Here is a 14,301-nt window from a genome sequence, read left to right on the forward strand (position 1 = left end):
TTTAAAATGCACCGATTGTGTTCTGTTTTCTCACATGGGGTTTAGTAACAAGTCCCAGAGTCAGCCGCTCCAGTGGCGCAATCGGTCAGCGCGCGGTACTTATAAGGCAGTACACAGCAGAGCAATGCCGAGGTTGTGAGTTCGAGCCTCACCTGGAGCACGGTTTTAGAAAGCAAGAGATGTTATAGAAGCAAATCATTTCAGAGTCTTACTTAAAAGATTGTTTGAGCATTGCATGGCTGTCAGCAATTAGAAAAATTCTTAAAAAAGTGAAGCAAAAGTTCTAACATCATTTCGTCATTGTTCATTAAAAGAGAGATCAAGGGCTAATGGATACCATTGTGTTCTGTTTTCTCACATGGGGTTTAGTAACATGTCCCAGAGTCAGCCGCTCCAGTGGCGCAATCGGTCAGCGCGCGGTACTTATAAGGCAGTACACAGCAGAGCAATGCCGAGGTTGTGAGTTCGAGCCTCACCTGGAGCATGGTTTTAGAAAGCAAGAGATGTTATAGAAGCAAATCATTTCAGAGTCTTACTTGAAAGATTGTTTGAGCATTGCATGGCTGTCAGCAATTAGAAAAATTCTCCAAAAAGTGAAGCAAAAGTTCTAACATTATTTCGTCATTGTTCATTAAAAGAGAGATCAAGGGCTATTGGATAGCATAGCATTTTATTGGACAGGTATCTTCAATAGAGGTACACAATTGGTAGAATGTGTAGTAAACAATCGTCATGAGAGGCTTACGGGTAGAATTTGTGTAATCAGGCTTAGTAGCCTAGATTTAAAATGCACCGATTGTGTTCTGTTTTCTCACATGGTGTTTAGTAACATGTCCCAAAGTCAGCAGCTCCAGTGGCGCAATCGGTCAGCGCGCAGTACTTATAAGGCAGTACACAGCCGAGCTATGCCAAGGTTGTGAGTTCGAGCCTCACCTGGAGCGTGGTTTTAGAAAGCAAGAGATGTTATAGAAGCAAGTCATTTCAGAGTCTTACTTGAAAGATTGTTTGAGCATTGCATGGCTGTCAGCAATTAGAAAAATTATTAAAAAAGTGAAGCAAAAGTTCTAACATTATTTCGTCATTGTTCATTAAAAGAGAGATGAAGGGCTAATGGATAGCATAGCATTTTATTGGACAGGTATCTTCAATAGAGGTACACAATTGGTAGAATGTGTAGTAAACAATCGTCATGAGAGGCTTACGGGTAGAATTTGTGTAATCAGGCTTAGTAGCCTAGATTTAAAATGCACCGATTGTGTTCTGTTTTCTCACATGGGGTTTAGTAACAAGTCCCAAAGTCAGCCGCTCCAGTGGCGCAATCGGTTAGCGCGCGGTACTTATAAAGCAGTACACAGCAGAGCAATGCCGATTTGTGAGTTCGAGCCTCACCTGGAGCATGGTTTTAGAAAGCAAGAGATGTTATAGAAGCAAATCATTTCAGAGTCTTACTTAAAAGTTTGTTTGAGCATTGCATGGCTGTCAGCAATTAGAAAAATTCTTAAAAAAGTGAAGCAAAAGTTCTAACATTATTTCGTCATTGTTCATTAAAAGAGAGTTCAAGGGCTAATGGATACCATTGTGTTCTGTTTTCTCACATGGGGTTTAGTAACATGTCCCAGAGTCAGCCGCTCCAGTGGCGCAATCGGTCAGCGCGCGGTACTTATAAGGCAGTACACAGCAGAGCAATGCCGAGGTTGTGAGTTCGAGCCTCACCTGGAGCATGGTTTTAGAAAGCAAGAGATGTTATAGAAGCAAGTCATTTCAGAGTCTTACTTTAAAGATTGTTTGAGTATTGGATGGCTGTCATCAATTAAAAGAGTTTTCAGAAAGTAATGCAAAAGGTCTAACACTATATGTTCATTGTTCATTAAAAGAGAGTTCCAGTGCTATTGGATAGCCCAGTGTTTTATTGGACAGGTATATTCAATTGAGGTACACAATTGGTAGAATGTGTAGTAAACATTCGTCATGAGAGGCTTACGGGTAGAGTTTGTGTAATCAGGCTTAGTAGCCTAGATTTAAAATGCACCAATTGTGTTCTGTTTTCTCACATGGTGTTTAATAACATGTGCCAGAGTCAGCAGCTCCAGTGGCGCAATCGGTCAGCGCGCGGTACTTATAAGGCAGTACACAGCAGAGCAATGCCGAGGTTGTGAGTTCGAGCCTCACCTGGAGCATGGTTTTAGAAAGCAAGAGATGTTATAGAAGCAAATCATTTCAGAATCTTAGTTAAAAGATTGTTTGAGCATTGCATGGCTGTCAGCAATTAGAAAAATTCTCAAAAAAAGTGAAGCAAAAGTTCTAACATTATTTCGTCATTGTTCATTAAAAGAGAGATCAAGGGCTAATGGATAGCATAGCATTTTATTGGACAGGTATCTTCAATAGAGGTACACAATTGGTAGAATGTGTAGTAAACAATCGTCATGAGAGGCTTACGGGTAGAATTTGTGTAATCAGGCTTAGTAGCCTAGATTTAAAATGCACCGATTGTGTTCTGTTTTCTCCCATGGGGTTTAGTAACAAGTCCCAGAGTCAGCCGCTCCAGTGGCGCAATCGGTCAGCGCGCGGTACTTATAAGGCAGTACAGAGCAGAGCAATGCCGAGGTTGTGAGTTCGAGCCTCACCTGGAGCATGGTTTTAGAAAGCAAGAGATGTTATAGAAGCAAATCATTTCAGAGTCTTACTTAAAAGATTGTTTGAGCATTAAATGGCTGTCAGCAATTAGAAAAATTCTTAAAAAAGTGAAGCAAAAGTTCTAACATTATTTCGTCATTGTTCATTAAAAGAGAGTTCAAGGGCTAATGGATACCATTGTGTTCTGTTTTCTCACATGGGGTTTAGTAACATGTCCCAGAGTCAGCCGCTCCAGTGGCGCAATCGGTCAGCGCGCGGTACTTATAAGGCAGTACACAGCAGAGCAATGCCGAGGTTGTGAGTTCGAGCCTCACCTGGAGCATGGTTTTAGAAAGCAAGAGATGTTATAGAAGCAAGTCATTTCAGAGTCTTAGTTAAAAGATTGTTTGAGCATTGCATGGCTGTCAGCAATTAGAAAAATTCTCCAAAAAGTGAAGCAAAAGTTCTAACATTATTTCGTCATTGTTCATTAAAAGATAGATCAAGGGCTTATGGATAGCATAGCATTTTATTGGACAGGTATCTTCAATAAAGGTACACAATTGGTAGAATGTGTAGTAAACAATCGTCATGAGATGCTTACGGGTAGAATTTGTGTAATCAGGCTTAGTAGCCTAGATTTAAAATGCACCGATTGTGTTCTGTTTTATCACATGGTGTTTAATAACATGTCCCAGAGGCAGCAGCTCCAGTGGCGCAATCGGTCAGCGCGCGGTACTTATAAGGCAGTACACAGCCGAGCTATGCCAAGGTTGTGAGGTCGAGCCTCACCTGGAGCGTGGTTTTAGAAAGCAAGAGATGTTATAGAAGCAAGTCATTTCAGAGTCTTACTTGAAAGATTGTTTGAGCATTGCATGGCTGTCAGCAATTAGAAAAATTATTAAAAAAGTGAAGCAAAAGTTCTAACATTATTTCGTCATTGTTCATTAAAAGAGAGATCAAGGGCTAATGGATAGCATAGCATTTTATTGGACAGGTATCTTCAATAGAGGTACACAATTGGTAGAATGTGTAGTAAACAATCGTCATGAGAGGCTTACGGGTAGAATTTGTGTAATTAGGCTTAGTAGCCTAGATTTAAAATGCACCGATTGTGTTCTGTTTTCTCACATGGGGTTTAGTAACAAGTCCCAAAGTCAGCCGCTCCAGTGGCGCAATCGGTTAGCGCGCGGTACTTATAAAGCAGTACACAGCAGAGCAATGCCGAGGTTGTGAGTTCGAGCCTCACCTGGAGCATGGTTTTAGAAAGCAAGAGATGTTATAGAAGCAAATCATTTCAGAGTCTTACTTAAAAGATTGTTTGAGCATTGCATGGCTGTCAGCAATTAGAAAAATTCTTAAAAAAGTGAAGCAAAAGTTCTAACATTATTTCGTCATTGTTCATTAAAAGAGAGATCAAGGGCTATTGGATAGCATAGCATTTTATTGGACAGGTATCTTCAATAGAGGTACACAATTGGTAGAATGTGTAGTAAACAATCGTCATGAGAGGCTTACGGGTAGAATTTGTGTAATCAGGCTTAGTAGCCTAGATTTAAAATGCACCGATTGTGTTCTGTTTTCTCACATGGTGTTTAGTAACATGTCCCAAAGTCAGCAGCTCCAGTGGCGCAATCGGTCAGCGCGCAGTACTTATAAGGCAGTACACAGCCGAGCTATGCCAAGGTTGTGAGTTCGAGCCTCACCTGGAGCATGGTTTTAGAAAGCAAGAGATGTTATAGAAGCAAGTCATTTCAGAGTCTTACTTGAAAGATTGTTTGAGCATTGCATGGCTGTCAGCAATTAGAAAAATTATTAAAAAAGTGAAGCAAAAGTTCTAACATTATTTCGTCATTGTTCATTAAAAGAGAGATCAAGGGCTAATGGATAGCATAGCATTTTATTGGACAGGTATCTTCAATAGAGGTACACAATTGGTAGAATGTGTAGTAAACAATCGTCATGAGAGGCTTACGGGTAGAATTTGTGTAATCAGGCTTAGTAGCCTAGATTTAAAATGCACCGATTGTGTTCTGTTTTCTCACATGGGGTTTAGTAACAAGTCCCAGAGTCAGCCGCTCCAGTGGCGCAATCGGTCAGCGCGCGGTACATATAAGGCAGTACACAGCAGAGCAATGCCGAGGTTGTGAGTTCGAGCCTCCCCTGGAGCATGGTTTTAGAAAGCAAGAGATGTTATAGAAGCAAATCATTTCAGAGTCTTAGTTAAAAGATTGTTTGAGCATTGCATGGCTGTCAGCAATTAGAAAAATTCTCCAAAAAGTGAAGCAAAAGTTCTAACATTATTTCTTCATTGTTCATTAAAAGAGAGATCAAGGGCTATTGGATAGCATAGCATTTTATTGGACAGGTATCTTCAATAGAGGTACACAATTGGTAGAATGTGTAGTAAACAATCGTCATGAGAGGCGTACGGGTAGAATTTGTGTAATCAGGCTTAGTAGCCTAGATTTAAAATGCACCGATTGTGTTCTGTTTTCTCACATGGTGTTTAGTAACAAGTCTCAGAGTCAGCCGCTCCAGTGGCGCAATCGGTCAGCGCGCGGTACTTATAAGGCAGTACACAGCAGAGCAATGCCGAGGTTGTGAGTTCGAGCCTCACCTGGAGCATGGTTTTAGAAAGCAAGAGATGTTATAGAAGCAAATCATTTCAGAGTCTCACTTAAAAGATTGTTTGAGCATTGCATGGCTGTCAGCAATTAGAAAAATTCTTAAAAAAGTGAAGCAAAAGTTCTAACATTATTTCGTCATTGTTCATTAAAAGAGAGTTCAAGGGCTAATGGATACCATTGTGTTCTGTTTTCTCACATGGGGTTTAGTAACATGTCCCAGAGTCAGCCGCTCCAGTGGCGCAATCGGTCAGCGCGCGGTACTTATAAGGCAGTACACAGCAGAGCAATGCCGAGGTTGTGAGTTCGAGCCTCACCTGGAGCATGGTTTTAGAAAGCAAGAGATGTTATAGAAGCAAATCATTTCAGAGTCTTACTTGAAAGATTGTTTGAGCATTGCATGGCTGTCAGCAATTAGAAAAATTCTCCAAAAAGTGAAGCAAAAGTTCTAACATAATTTCGTCATTGTTCATTAAAAGAGAGATCAAGGGCTATTGGATAGTATAGCATTTTTATTGGACAGGTATCTTCAATAGAGGTACACAATTGGTAGAATGTGTAGTAAACAATCATCATGAGAGGCTTACGGGTAGAATTTGTGTAATCAGGCTTAGTAGCCTAGATTTAAAATGCACCGATTGTGTTCTGTTTTCTCACATGGGGTTTAGTAACAAGTCCTTGAGTCAGCCGCTCCAGTGGCGCAATCGGTCAGCGCGCGGTACTTATAAGGCAGTACACAGCAGACTAATGCCGAGGTTGTGAGTTCGAGCCTCCCCTAGAGCATGGTTTTAGAAAGCAAGAGATGTTATAGAAGCAAATCATTTCAGAGTCTTAGTTAAAAGATTGTTTGAGCATTGCATGGCTGTCAGCAATTAGAAAAATTCTCCAAAAAGTGAAGCAAAAGTTCTAACATTATTTCGTCATTGTTCATTAAAAGAGAGATCAAGGGCTATTGGATAGCATAGCATTTTATTGGACAGGTATCTTCAATAGAGGTACACAATTGGTAGAATGTGTAGTAAACAATCGTCATGAGAGGCGTACGGGTAGAATTTGTGTAATCAGGCTTAGTAGCCTAGATTTAAAATGCACCGATTGTGTTCTGTTTTATCACATGGTGTTTAGTAACATGTCCCAGAGTCAGCCGCTCCAGTGGCGCAATCGGTCAGCGCGCGGTACTTATAAAGCAGTACACAGCAGAGCAATGCCGAGGTTGTGAGTTCGAGCCTCACCTGGAGCATGGTTTTAGAAAGCAAGAGATGTTATAGAAGCAAGTCATTTCAGAGTCTTACTTGAAAGATTCTTTGAGCATTGCATGGCTGTCAGCAATTGGAAAAATTCTCAAAAAAAGTGAAGCAAAAGTTCTAACATTATTTCTTCATTGTTCATTAAAAGAGAGATCAAGGGCTAATGGATTGCATAGCATTTTATTGGACAGGTATCTTCAATAGAGGTACACAATTGGTAGAATGTGTAGTAAACAATCGTCATGAGAGGCTTACGGGTAGAATTTGTGTAATCAGGCTTAGTAGCCTAGATTTAAAATGCACCGATTGTGTTCTGTTTTCTCACATGGGGTTTAGTAACAAGTCCCAGAGTCAGCCGCTCCAGTGGCGCAATCGGTCAGCGCGCGGTACTTATAAGGCAGTACACAGCAGAGCAATGCCGAGGTTGTGAGTTCGAGCCTCACCTGGAGCATGGTTTTAGAAAGCAAAAGATGTTATAGAAGCAAATCATTTCAGAGTCTTACTTAAAAGATTGTTTGAGCATTGCATGGCTGTCAGCAATTAGAAAAATTCTTAAAAAAGTGAAGCAAAAGTTCTAACATTATTTCGTCATTGTTCATTAAAAGAGAATTCAAGGGCTAATGGATACCATTGTGTTCTGTTTTCTCACATGGGGTTTAGTAACATGTCCCAGAGGCAGCCGCTCCAGTGGCGCAATCGGTCAGCGCGCGGTACTTATAAGGCAGTACACAGCATAGCAATGCCGAGGTTGTGAGTTCGAGCCTCCCCTGGAGCATGGTTTTAGAAAGCAAGAGATGTTATAGAAGCAAATCATTTCAGAGTCTTAGTTAAACGATTGTTTGAGCATTGCATGGCTGTCAGCAATTAGAAAAATTCTCCAAAAAGTGAAGCAAAAGTTCTAACATTATTTCGTCATTGTTCATTAAAAGAGAGATCAAGGGCTATTGGATAGCATAGCATTTTATTGGACAGGTATCTTCAATAGAGGTACACAATTGGTAGAATGTGTAGTAAACAATCGTCATGAGAGGCTTACGGGTAGAATTTGTGTAATCAGGCTTAGTAGCCTAGATTTAAAATGCACCGATTGTGTTCTGTTTTATCACATGGTGTTTAGTAACATGTCCCAGAGTCAGCCGCTCCAGTGGCGCAATCGGTCAGCGCGCGGTACTTATAAGGCAGTACACAGCAGAGCAATGCCGAGGTTGTGAGTTCGAGCCTCACATGGAGCATGGTTTTAGAAAGCAAGAGATGTTATAGAAGCAAGTCATTTCAGAGTCTTACTTGAAAGATTCTTTGAGCATTGCATGGCTGTCAGCAATTGGAAAAATTCTCAAAAAAAGTGAAGCAAAAGTTCTAACATTATTTCTTCATTGTTCATTAAAAGAGAGATCAAGGGCTAATGGATAGCATAGCATTTTATTGGACAGGTATCTTCAATAGAGGTACACAATTGGTAGAATGTGTAGTAAACAATCGTCATGAGAGGCTTACGGGTAGAATTTGTGTAATCAGGCTTAGTAGCCTAGATTTAAAATGCACCGATTGTGTTCTGTTTTCTCACATGGGGTTTAGTAACAAGTCCCAAAGTCAGCCGCTCCAGTGGCGCAATCGGTTATCGCGCGGTACTTATAAAGCAGTACACAGCAGAGCAATGCCGAGGTTGTGAGTTCGAGCCTCACCTGGAGCATGGTTTTAGAAAGCAAGAGATGTTATAGAAGCAAATCATTTCAGAGTCTTACTTAAAAGATTGTTTGAGCATTGCATGGCTGTCAGCAATTAGAAAAATTCTTAAAAAAGTGAAGCAAAAGTTCTAACATTATTTCGTCATTGTTCATTAAAAGAGAGTTCAAGGGCTAATGGATACCATTGTGTTCTGTTTTCTCACATGGGGTTTAGTAACATGTCCCAGAGTCAGCCGCTCCAGTGGCGCAATCGGTCAGCGCGCGGTACTTATAAGGCAGTACACAGCAGAGCAATGCCGAGGTTGTGAGTTCGAGCCTCACCTGGAGCATCTTTTTAGAAAGCAAGAGATGTTATAGAAGCAAGTCGTTTCAGAGTCTTAGTTAAAAGATTTTTTGAGCATTGCATGGCTGTCAGCAATTAGAAAAATTCTCAAAAAAGTGAAGCAAAAGTTCTAACATTATTTCGTCATTGTTCATTAAAAGAGAGATCAAGGGCTATTGGATAGCATAGCATTTTATTGGACAGGTATCTTCAATAGAGGTACACAATTGGTAGAATGTGTAGTAAACAATCGTCATGAGAGGCTTACGGGTAGAATTTGTGTAATCAGGCTTAGTAGCCTAGATTTAAAATGCACCGATTGTGTTCTGTTTTCTCACATGGTGTTTAGTAACATGTCCCAAAGTCAGCAGCTCCAGTGGCGCAATCGGTCAGCGCGCAGTACTTATAAGGCAGTACACAGCCGAGCTATGCCAAGGTTGTGAGTTCGAGCCTCACCTGGAGCATGATTTTAGAAAGCAAGAGATGTTATAGAAGCAAGTCATTTCAGAGTCTTACTTGAAAGATTGTTTGAGCATTGCATGGCTGTCAGCAATTAGAAAAATTCTCCAAAAAGTGAAGCAAAAGTTCTAACATTATTTCGTCATTGTTCATTAAAAGAGAGATCAAGGGCTATTGGATAGCATAGCATTTTATTGGACAGGTATCTTCAATAGAGGTACACAATTGGTAGAATGTGTAGTAAACAATCGTCATGAGAGGCTTACGGGTAGAATTTGTGTAATCAGGCTTAGTAGCCTAGATTTAAAATGCACCGATTGTGTTCTGTTTTCTCACATGGTGTTTAGTAACATGTCCCAAAGTCAGCAGCTCCAGTGGCGCAATCGGTCAGCGCTCAGTACTTATAAGGCAGTACACAGCCGAGCTATGCCAAGGTTGTGAGTTCGATCCTCACCTGGAGCGTGGTTTTAGAAAGCAAGAGATGTTATAGAAGCAAGTCATTTCAGAGTCTTACTTGAAAGATTGTTTGAGCATTGCATGGCTGTCAGCAATTAGAAAAATTATTAAAAAAGTGAAGCAAAAGTTCTAACATTATTTCGTCATTGTTCATTAAAAGAGAGATCAAGGGCTAATGGATAGCATAGCATTTTATTGGACAGGTATCTTCAATAGAGGTACACAATTGGTAGAATGTGTAGTAAACAATCGTCATGAGAGGCTTACGGGTAGAATTTGTGTAATTAGGCTTAGTAGCCTAGATTTAAAATGCACCGATTGTGTTCTGTTTTCTCACATGGGGTTTAGTAACAAGTCCCAAAGTCAGCCGCTCCAGTGGCGCAATCGGTTAGCGCGCGGTACTTATAAAGCAGTACACAGCAGAGCAATGCCGAGGTTGTGAGTTCGAGCCTCACCTGGAGCATGGTTTTAGAAAGCAAGAGATGTTATAGAAGCAAATCATTTCAGAGTCTTACTTAAAAGATTGTTTGAGCATTGCATGGCTGTCAGCAATTAGAAAAATTCTTAAAAAAGTGAAGCAAAAGTTCTAACATTATTTCGTCATTGTTCATTAAAAGAGAGTTCAAGGGCTAATGGATACCATTGTGTTCTGTTTTCTCACATGGGGTTTAGTAACATGTCCCAGAGTCAGCCGCTCCAGTGGCGCAATCGGTCAGCGCGCGGTACTTATAAGGCAGTACACAGCAGAGCAATGCCGAGGTTGTGAGTTCGAGCCTAACCTGGAGCATGGTTTTAGAAAGCAAGAGATGTTATAGAAGCAAGTCGTTTCCGAGTCTTAGTTAAAAGATTGTTTGAGCATTGCATGGGTGTCAGCAATTAGAAAAATTCTCAAAAAAGTGAAGCAAAAGTTCTAACATTATTTCGTCATTGTTCATTAAAAGAGAGATCAAGGGCTATTGGATAGCATAGCATTTTATTGGACAGGTATCTTCAATAGAGGTACACAATTGGTAGAATGTGTAGTAAACAATCGTCATGAGAGGCTTACGGGTAGAATTTGTGTAATCAGGCTTAGTAGCCTAGATTTAAAATGCACCGATTGTGTTCTGTTTTCTCACATGGTGTTTAGTAACATGTCCCAAAGTCAGCAGCTCCAGTGGCGCAATCGGTCAGCGCGCAGTACTTATAAGGCAGTACACAGCCGAGCTATGCCAAGGTTGTGAGTTCGAGCCTCACCTGGAGCATGGTTTTAGAAAGCAAGAGATGTTATAGAAGCAAGTCATTTCAGAGTCTTACTTGAAAGATTGTTTGAGCATTGCATGGCTGTCAGCAATTAGAAAAATTATTAAAAAAGTGAAGCAAAAGTTCTAACATTATTTCGTCATTGTTCATTAAAAGAGAGATCAAGGGCTAATGGATAGCATAGCATTTTATTGGACAGGTATCTTCAATAGAGGTACACAATAAGTAGAATGTGTAGTAAACAATCGTCATGAGAGGCTTACGGGTAGAATTTGTGTAATCAGGCTTAGTAGCCTAGATTTAAAATGCACCGATTGTGTTCTGTTTTCTCACATGGGGTTTAGTAACAAGTCCCAGAGTCAGCCGCTCCAGTGGCGCAATCGGTCAGCGCGCGGTACTTATAAGGCAGTACACAGCAGAGCAATGCCGAGGTTGTGAGTTCGAGCCTCCCCTGGAGCATGGTTTTAGAAAGCAAGAGATGTTATAGAAGCAAATCATTTCAGAGTCTTAGTTAAAAGATTGTTTGAGCATTGCATGGCTGTCAGCAATTAGAAAAATTCTCCAAAAAGTGAAGCAAAAGTTCTAACATTATTTCTTCATTGTTCATTAAAAGAGAGATCAAGGGCTATTGGATAGCATAGCATTTTATTGGACAGGTATCTTCAATAGAGGTACACAATTGGTAGAATGTGTAGTAAACAATCGTCATGAGAGGCGTACGGGTAGAATTTGTGTAATCAGGCTTAGTAGCCTAGATTTAAAATGCACCGATTGTGTTCTGTTTTCTCACATGGTGTTTAGTAACATGTCCCAGAGTCAGCCGCTCCAGTGGCGCAATCGGTCAGCGCGCGGTACTTATAAGGCAGTACACAGCAGAGCAATGCCGAGGTTGTGAGTTCGAGCCTCACCTGGAGCATGGTTTTAGAAAGCAAGAGATGTTATAGAAGCAAGTCATTTCAGAGTCTTACTTGAAAGATTCTTTGAGCATTGCATGGCTGTCAGCAATTAGAAAAATTCTCAAAAAAAGTGAAGCAAAAGTTCTAACATTATTTCTTCATTGTTCATTAAAAGAGAGATCAAGGCCTAATGGATAGCATAGCATTTTATTGGACAGGTATCTTCAATAGAGGTACACAATTGGTAGAATGTGTAGTAAACAATCGTCATGAGAGGCTTACGGGTAGAATTTGTGTAATCAGGCTTAGTAGCCTAGATTTAAAATGCACCGATTGTGTTCTGTTTTCTCACATGGGGTTTAGTAACAAGTCTCAGAGTCAGCCGCTCCAGTGGCGCAATCGGTCAGCGCGCGGTACTTATAAGGCAGTACACAGCAGAGCAATGCCGAGGTTGTGAGTTCGAGCCTCACCTGGAGCATGGTTTTAGAAAGCAAGAGATGTTATAGAAGCAAATCATTTCAGAGTCTTACTTAAAAGATTGTTTGAGCATTGCATGGCTGTCAGCAATTAGAAAAATTCTTAAAAAAGTGAAGCAAAAGTTCTAACATTATTTCGTCATTGTTCATTAAAAGAGAGTTCAAGGGCTAATGGATACCATTGTGTTCTGTTTTCTCACATGGGGTTTAGTAACATGTCCCAGAGTCAGCCGCTCCAGTGGCGCAATCGGTCAGCGCGCGGTACTTATAAGGCAGTACACAGCAGAGCAATGCCGAGGTTGTGAGTTCGAGCCTCACCTGGAGCATGGTTTTAGAAGGCAAGAGATGTTATAGAAGCAAATCATTTCAGAGTCTTACTTGAAAGATTGTTTGAGCATTGCATGGCTGTCAGCAATTAGAAAAATTCTCCAAAAAGTGAAGCAAAAGTTCTAACATTATTTCGTCATTGTTCATTAAAAGAGAGATCAAGGGCTATTGGATAGTATAGCATTTTTATTGGACAGGTATCTTCAATAGAGGTACACAATTGGTAGAATGTGTAGTAAACAATCATCATGAGAGGCTTACGGGTAGAATTTGTGTAATCAGGCTTAGTAGCCTAGATTTAAAATGCACCGATTGTGTTCTGTTTTCTCACATGGGGTTTAGTAACAAGTCCTTGAGTCAGCCGCTCCAGTGGCGCAATCGGTCAGCGCGCGGTACTTATAAGGCAGTACACAGCAGAGCAATGCCGAGGTTGTGAGTTCGAGCCTCCCCTAGAGCATGGTTTTAGAAAGCAAGAGATGTTATAGAAGCAAATCATTTCAGAGTCTTAGTTAAAAGATTGTTTGAGCATTGCATGGCTGTCAGCAATTAGAAAAATTCTCCAAAAAGTGAAGCAAAAGTTCTAACATTATTTCGTCATTGTTCATTAAAAGAGAGATCAAGGGCTATTGGATAGCATAGCATTTTATTGGACAGGTATCTTCAATAGAGGTACACAATTGGTAGAATGTGTAGTAAACAATCGTCATGAGAGGCGTACGGGTAGAATTTGTGTAATCAGGCTTAGTAGCCTAGATTTAAAATGCACCGATTGTGTTCTGTTTTATCACATGGTGTTTAGTAACATGTCCCAGAGTCAGCCGCTCCAGTGGCGCAATCGGTCAGCGCGCGGTACTTATAAAGCAGTACACAGCAGAGCAATGCCGAGGTTGTGAGTTCGAGCCTCACCTGGAGCATGGTTTTAGAAAGCAAGAGATGTTATAGAAGCAAGTCATTTCAGAGTCTTACTTGAAAGATTCTTTGAGCATTGCATGGCTGTCAGCAATTGGAAAAATTCTCAAAAAAAGTGAAGCAAAAGTTCTAACATTATTTCTTCATTGTTCATTAAAAGAGAGATCAAGGGCTAATGGATTGCATAGCATTTTATTGGACAGGTATCTTCAATAGAGGTACACAATTGGTAGAATGTGTAGTAAACAATCGTCATGAGAGGCTTACGGGTAGAATTTGTGTAATCAGGCTTAGTAGCCTAGATTTAAAATGCACCGATTGTGTTCTGTTTTCTCACATGGGGTTTAGTAACAAGTCCCAGAGTCAGCCGCTCCAGTGGCGCAATCGGTCAGCGCGCGGTACTTATAAGGCAGTACACAGCAGAGCAATGCCGAGGTTGTGAGTTCGAGCCTCACCTGGAGCATGGTTTTAGAAAGCAAGAGATGTTATAGAAGCAAATCATTTCAGAGTCTTACTTAAAAGATTGTTTGAGCATTGCATGGCTGTCAGCAATTAGAAAAATTCTTAAAAAAGTGAAGCAAAAGTTCTAACATTATTTCGTCATTGTTCATTAAAAGAGAATTCAAGGGCTAATGGATACCATTGTGTTCTGTTTTCTCACATGGGGTTTAGTAACATGTCCCAGAGGCAGCCGCTCCAGTGGCGCAATCGGTCAGCGCGCGGTACTTATAAGGCAGTACACAGCAGAGCAATGCCGAGGTTGTGAGTTCGAGCCTCCCCTGGAGCATGGTTTTAGAAAGCAAGAGATGTTATAGAAGCAAATCATTTCAGAGTCTTAGTTAAAAGATTGTTTGAGCATTGCATGGCTGTCAGCAATTAGAAAAATTCTCCAAAAAGTGAAGCAAAAGTTCTAACATTATTTCGTCATTGTTCATTAAAAGAGAGATCAAGGGCTATTGGATAGCATAGCATTTTATTGGACAGGTATCTTCAATAGAGGTACACAATTGGTAGAATGTGTAGTAAACAATCGTCATGA

At 40.6% G+C, this 14,301-nt stretch overlaps 34 non-coding genes across 34 annotated transcripts; all 34 read left to right on the top strand.

The window, feature by feature from the left end:
• The first annotated feature begins 66 nt into the window (after positions 1-66).
• trnai-uau (transfer RNA isoleucine (anticodon UAU)) lies at positions 67-160 on the top strand. The gene is made up of 2 exons: positions 67-104; positions 125-160. It is a non-coding gene; the product is annotated as a tRNA-Ile (tRNA).
• Positions 161-390: 230 nt separating this feature from the next.
• trnai-uau (transfer RNA isoleucine (anticodon UAU)) lies at positions 391-484 on the top strand. Its single transcript has 2 exons — positions 391-428; positions 449-484. It is a non-coding gene; the product is annotated as a tRNA-Ile (tRNA).
• A 363-nt stretch (positions 485-847) lies between these two features.
• On the top strand, positions 848-941 carry trnai-uau (transfer RNA isoleucine (anticodon UAU)). The gene is made up of 2 exons: positions 848-885; positions 906-941. It is a non-coding gene; the product is annotated as a tRNA-Ile (tRNA).
• A 363-nt stretch (positions 942-1,304) lies between these two features.
• On the top strand, positions 1,305-1,397 carry trnai-uau (transfer RNA isoleucine (anticodon UAU)). Its single transcript has 2 exons — positions 1,305-1,342; positions 1,363-1,397. It is a non-coding gene; the product is annotated as a tRNA-Ile (tRNA).
• Positions 1,398-1,627: 230 nt separating this feature from the next.
• trnai-uau (transfer RNA isoleucine (anticodon UAU)) lies at positions 1,628-1,721 on the top strand. The gene is made up of 2 exons: positions 1,628-1,665; positions 1,686-1,721. It is a non-coding gene; the product is annotated as a tRNA-Ile (tRNA).
• Positions 1,722-2,083: 362 nt separating this feature from the next.
• On the top strand, positions 2,084-2,177 carry trnai-uau (transfer RNA isoleucine (anticodon UAU)). The gene is made up of 2 exons: positions 2,084-2,121; positions 2,142-2,177. It is a non-coding gene; the product is annotated as a tRNA-Ile (tRNA).
• A 364-nt stretch (positions 2,178-2,541) lies between these two features.
• Positions 2,542-2,635, top strand: trnai-uau (transfer RNA isoleucine (anticodon UAU)). Its single transcript has 2 exons — positions 2,542-2,579; positions 2,600-2,635. It is a non-coding gene; the product is annotated as a tRNA-Ile (tRNA).
• A 230-nt stretch (positions 2,636-2,865) lies between these two features.
• On the top strand, positions 2,866-2,959 carry trnai-uau (transfer RNA isoleucine (anticodon UAU)). Its single transcript has 2 exons — positions 2,866-2,903; positions 2,924-2,959. It is a non-coding gene; the product is annotated as a tRNA-Ile (tRNA).
• Positions 2,960-3,322: 363 nt separating this feature from the next.
• On the top strand, positions 3,323-3,416 carry trnai-uau (transfer RNA isoleucine (anticodon UAU)). The gene is made up of 2 exons: positions 3,323-3,360; positions 3,381-3,416. It is a non-coding gene; the product is annotated as a tRNA-Ile (tRNA).
• A 363-nt stretch (positions 3,417-3,779) lies between these two features.
• On the top strand, positions 3,780-3,873 carry trnai-uau (transfer RNA isoleucine (anticodon UAU)). Its single transcript has 2 exons — positions 3,780-3,817; positions 3,838-3,873. It is a non-coding gene; the product is annotated as a tRNA-Ile (tRNA).
• Positions 3,874-4,236: 363 nt separating this feature from the next.
• Positions 4,237-4,330, top strand: trnai-uau (transfer RNA isoleucine (anticodon UAU)). The gene is made up of 2 exons: positions 4,237-4,274; positions 4,295-4,330. It is a non-coding gene; the product is annotated as a tRNA-Ile (tRNA).
• Positions 4,331-4,693: 363 nt separating this feature from the next.
• trnai-uau (transfer RNA isoleucine (anticodon UAU)) lies at positions 4,694-4,787 on the top strand. Its single transcript has 2 exons — positions 4,694-4,731; positions 4,752-4,787. It is a non-coding gene; the product is annotated as a tRNA-Ile (tRNA).
• Positions 4,788-5,150: 363 nt separating this feature from the next.
• Positions 5,151-5,244, top strand: trnai-uau (transfer RNA isoleucine (anticodon UAU)). The gene is made up of 2 exons: positions 5,151-5,188; positions 5,209-5,244. It is a non-coding gene; the product is annotated as a tRNA-Ile (tRNA).
• Positions 5,245-5,474: 230 nt separating this feature from the next.
• trnai-uau (transfer RNA isoleucine (anticodon UAU)) lies at positions 5,475-5,568 on the top strand. Its single transcript has 2 exons — positions 5,475-5,512; positions 5,533-5,568. It is a non-coding gene; the product is annotated as a tRNA-Ile (tRNA).
• Positions 5,569-5,932: 364 nt separating this feature from the next.
• Positions 5,933-6,026, top strand: trnai-uau (transfer RNA isoleucine (anticodon UAU)). The gene is made up of 2 exons: positions 5,933-5,970; positions 5,991-6,026. It is a non-coding gene; the product is annotated as a tRNA-Ile (tRNA).
• A 363-nt stretch (positions 6,027-6,389) lies between these two features.
• trnai-uau (transfer RNA isoleucine (anticodon UAU)) lies at positions 6,390-6,483 on the top strand. The gene is made up of 2 exons: positions 6,390-6,427; positions 6,448-6,483. It is a non-coding gene; the product is annotated as a tRNA-Ile (tRNA).
• Positions 6,484-6,847: 364 nt separating this feature from the next.
• On the top strand, positions 6,848-6,941 carry trnai-uau (transfer RNA isoleucine (anticodon UAU)). The gene is made up of 2 exons: positions 6,848-6,885; positions 6,906-6,941. It is a non-coding gene; the product is annotated as a tRNA-Ile (tRNA).
• Positions 6,942-7,171: 230 nt separating this feature from the next.
• On the top strand, positions 7,172-7,265 carry trnai-uau (transfer RNA isoleucine (anticodon UAU)). Its single transcript has 2 exons — positions 7,172-7,209; positions 7,230-7,265. It is a non-coding gene; the product is annotated as a tRNA-Ile (tRNA).
• Positions 7,266-7,628: 363 nt separating this feature from the next.
• On the top strand, positions 7,629-7,722 carry trnai-uau (transfer RNA isoleucine (anticodon UAU)). The gene is made up of 2 exons: positions 7,629-7,666; positions 7,687-7,722. It is a non-coding gene; the product is annotated as a tRNA-Ile (tRNA).
• A 364-nt stretch (positions 7,723-8,086) lies between these two features.
• trnai-uau (transfer RNA isoleucine (anticodon UAU)) lies at positions 8,087-8,180 on the top strand. Its single transcript has 2 exons — positions 8,087-8,124; positions 8,145-8,180. It is a non-coding gene; the product is annotated as a tRNA-Ile (tRNA).
• A 230-nt stretch (positions 8,181-8,410) lies between these two features.
• On the top strand, positions 8,411-8,504 carry trnai-uau (transfer RNA isoleucine (anticodon UAU)). The gene is made up of 2 exons: positions 8,411-8,448; positions 8,469-8,504. It is a non-coding gene; the product is annotated as a tRNA-Ile (tRNA).
• A 363-nt stretch (positions 8,505-8,867) lies between these two features.
• Positions 8,868-8,961, top strand: trnai-uau (transfer RNA isoleucine (anticodon UAU)). Its single transcript has 2 exons — positions 8,868-8,905; positions 8,926-8,961. It is a non-coding gene; the product is annotated as a tRNA-Ile (tRNA).
• Positions 8,962-9,324: 363 nt separating this feature from the next.
• trnai-uau (transfer RNA isoleucine (anticodon UAU)) lies at positions 9,325-9,418 on the top strand. The gene is made up of 2 exons: positions 9,325-9,362; positions 9,383-9,418. It is a non-coding gene; the product is annotated as a tRNA-Ile (tRNA).
• A 363-nt stretch (positions 9,419-9,781) lies between these two features.
• On the top strand, positions 9,782-9,875 carry trnai-uau (transfer RNA isoleucine (anticodon UAU)). Its single transcript has 2 exons — positions 9,782-9,819; positions 9,840-9,875. It is a non-coding gene; the product is annotated as a tRNA-Ile (tRNA).
• Positions 9,876-10,105: 230 nt separating this feature from the next.
• Positions 10,106-10,199, top strand: trnai-uau (transfer RNA isoleucine (anticodon UAU)). Its single transcript has 2 exons — positions 10,106-10,143; positions 10,164-10,199. It is a non-coding gene; the product is annotated as a tRNA-Ile (tRNA).
• A 363-nt stretch (positions 10,200-10,562) lies between these two features.
• Positions 10,563-10,656, top strand: trnai-uau (transfer RNA isoleucine (anticodon UAU)). The gene is made up of 2 exons: positions 10,563-10,600; positions 10,621-10,656. It is a non-coding gene; the product is annotated as a tRNA-Ile (tRNA).
• Positions 10,657-11,019: 363 nt separating this feature from the next.
• trnai-uau (transfer RNA isoleucine (anticodon UAU)) lies at positions 11,020-11,113 on the top strand. Its single transcript has 2 exons — positions 11,020-11,057; positions 11,078-11,113. It is a non-coding gene; the product is annotated as a tRNA-Ile (tRNA).
• Positions 11,114-11,476: 363 nt separating this feature from the next.
• trnai-uau (transfer RNA isoleucine (anticodon UAU)) lies at positions 11,477-11,570 on the top strand. The gene is made up of 2 exons: positions 11,477-11,514; positions 11,535-11,570. It is a non-coding gene; the product is annotated as a tRNA-Ile (tRNA).
• A 364-nt stretch (positions 11,571-11,934) lies between these two features.
• Positions 11,935-12,028, top strand: trnai-uau (transfer RNA isoleucine (anticodon UAU)). The gene is made up of 2 exons: positions 11,935-11,972; positions 11,993-12,028. It is a non-coding gene; the product is annotated as a tRNA-Ile (tRNA).
• A 230-nt stretch (positions 12,029-12,258) lies between these two features.
• Positions 12,259-12,352, top strand: trnai-uau (transfer RNA isoleucine (anticodon UAU)). The gene is made up of 2 exons: positions 12,259-12,296; positions 12,317-12,352. It is a non-coding gene; the product is annotated as a tRNA-Ile (tRNA).
• Positions 12,353-12,716: 364 nt separating this feature from the next.
• Positions 12,717-12,810, top strand: trnai-uau (transfer RNA isoleucine (anticodon UAU)). Its single transcript has 2 exons — positions 12,717-12,754; positions 12,775-12,810. It is a non-coding gene; the product is annotated as a tRNA-Ile (tRNA).
• Positions 12,811-13,173: 363 nt separating this feature from the next.
• Positions 13,174-13,267, top strand: trnai-uau (transfer RNA isoleucine (anticodon UAU)). The gene is made up of 2 exons: positions 13,174-13,211; positions 13,232-13,267. It is a non-coding gene; the product is annotated as a tRNA-Ile (tRNA).
• A 364-nt stretch (positions 13,268-13,631) lies between these two features.
• trnai-uau (transfer RNA isoleucine (anticodon UAU)) lies at positions 13,632-13,725 on the top strand. Its single transcript has 2 exons — positions 13,632-13,669; positions 13,690-13,725. It is a non-coding gene; the product is annotated as a tRNA-Ile (tRNA).
• A 230-nt stretch (positions 13,726-13,955) lies between these two features.
• On the top strand, positions 13,956-14,049 carry trnai-uau (transfer RNA isoleucine (anticodon UAU)). The gene is made up of 2 exons: positions 13,956-13,993; positions 14,014-14,049. It is a non-coding gene; the product is annotated as a tRNA-Ile (tRNA).
• Positions 14,050-14,301: the final 252 nt, after the last annotated feature.

The sequence above is a fragment of the Pseudorasbora parva genome, chromosome 6, assembly GCF_024679245.1.
Source record: "Pseudorasbora parva isolate DD20220531a chromosome 6, ASM2467924v1, whole genome shotgun sequence".
Classification (NCBI taxonomy): Eukaryota; Metazoa; Chordata; class Actinopteri; order Cypriniformes; family Gobionidae; genus Pseudorasbora; species Pseudorasbora parva.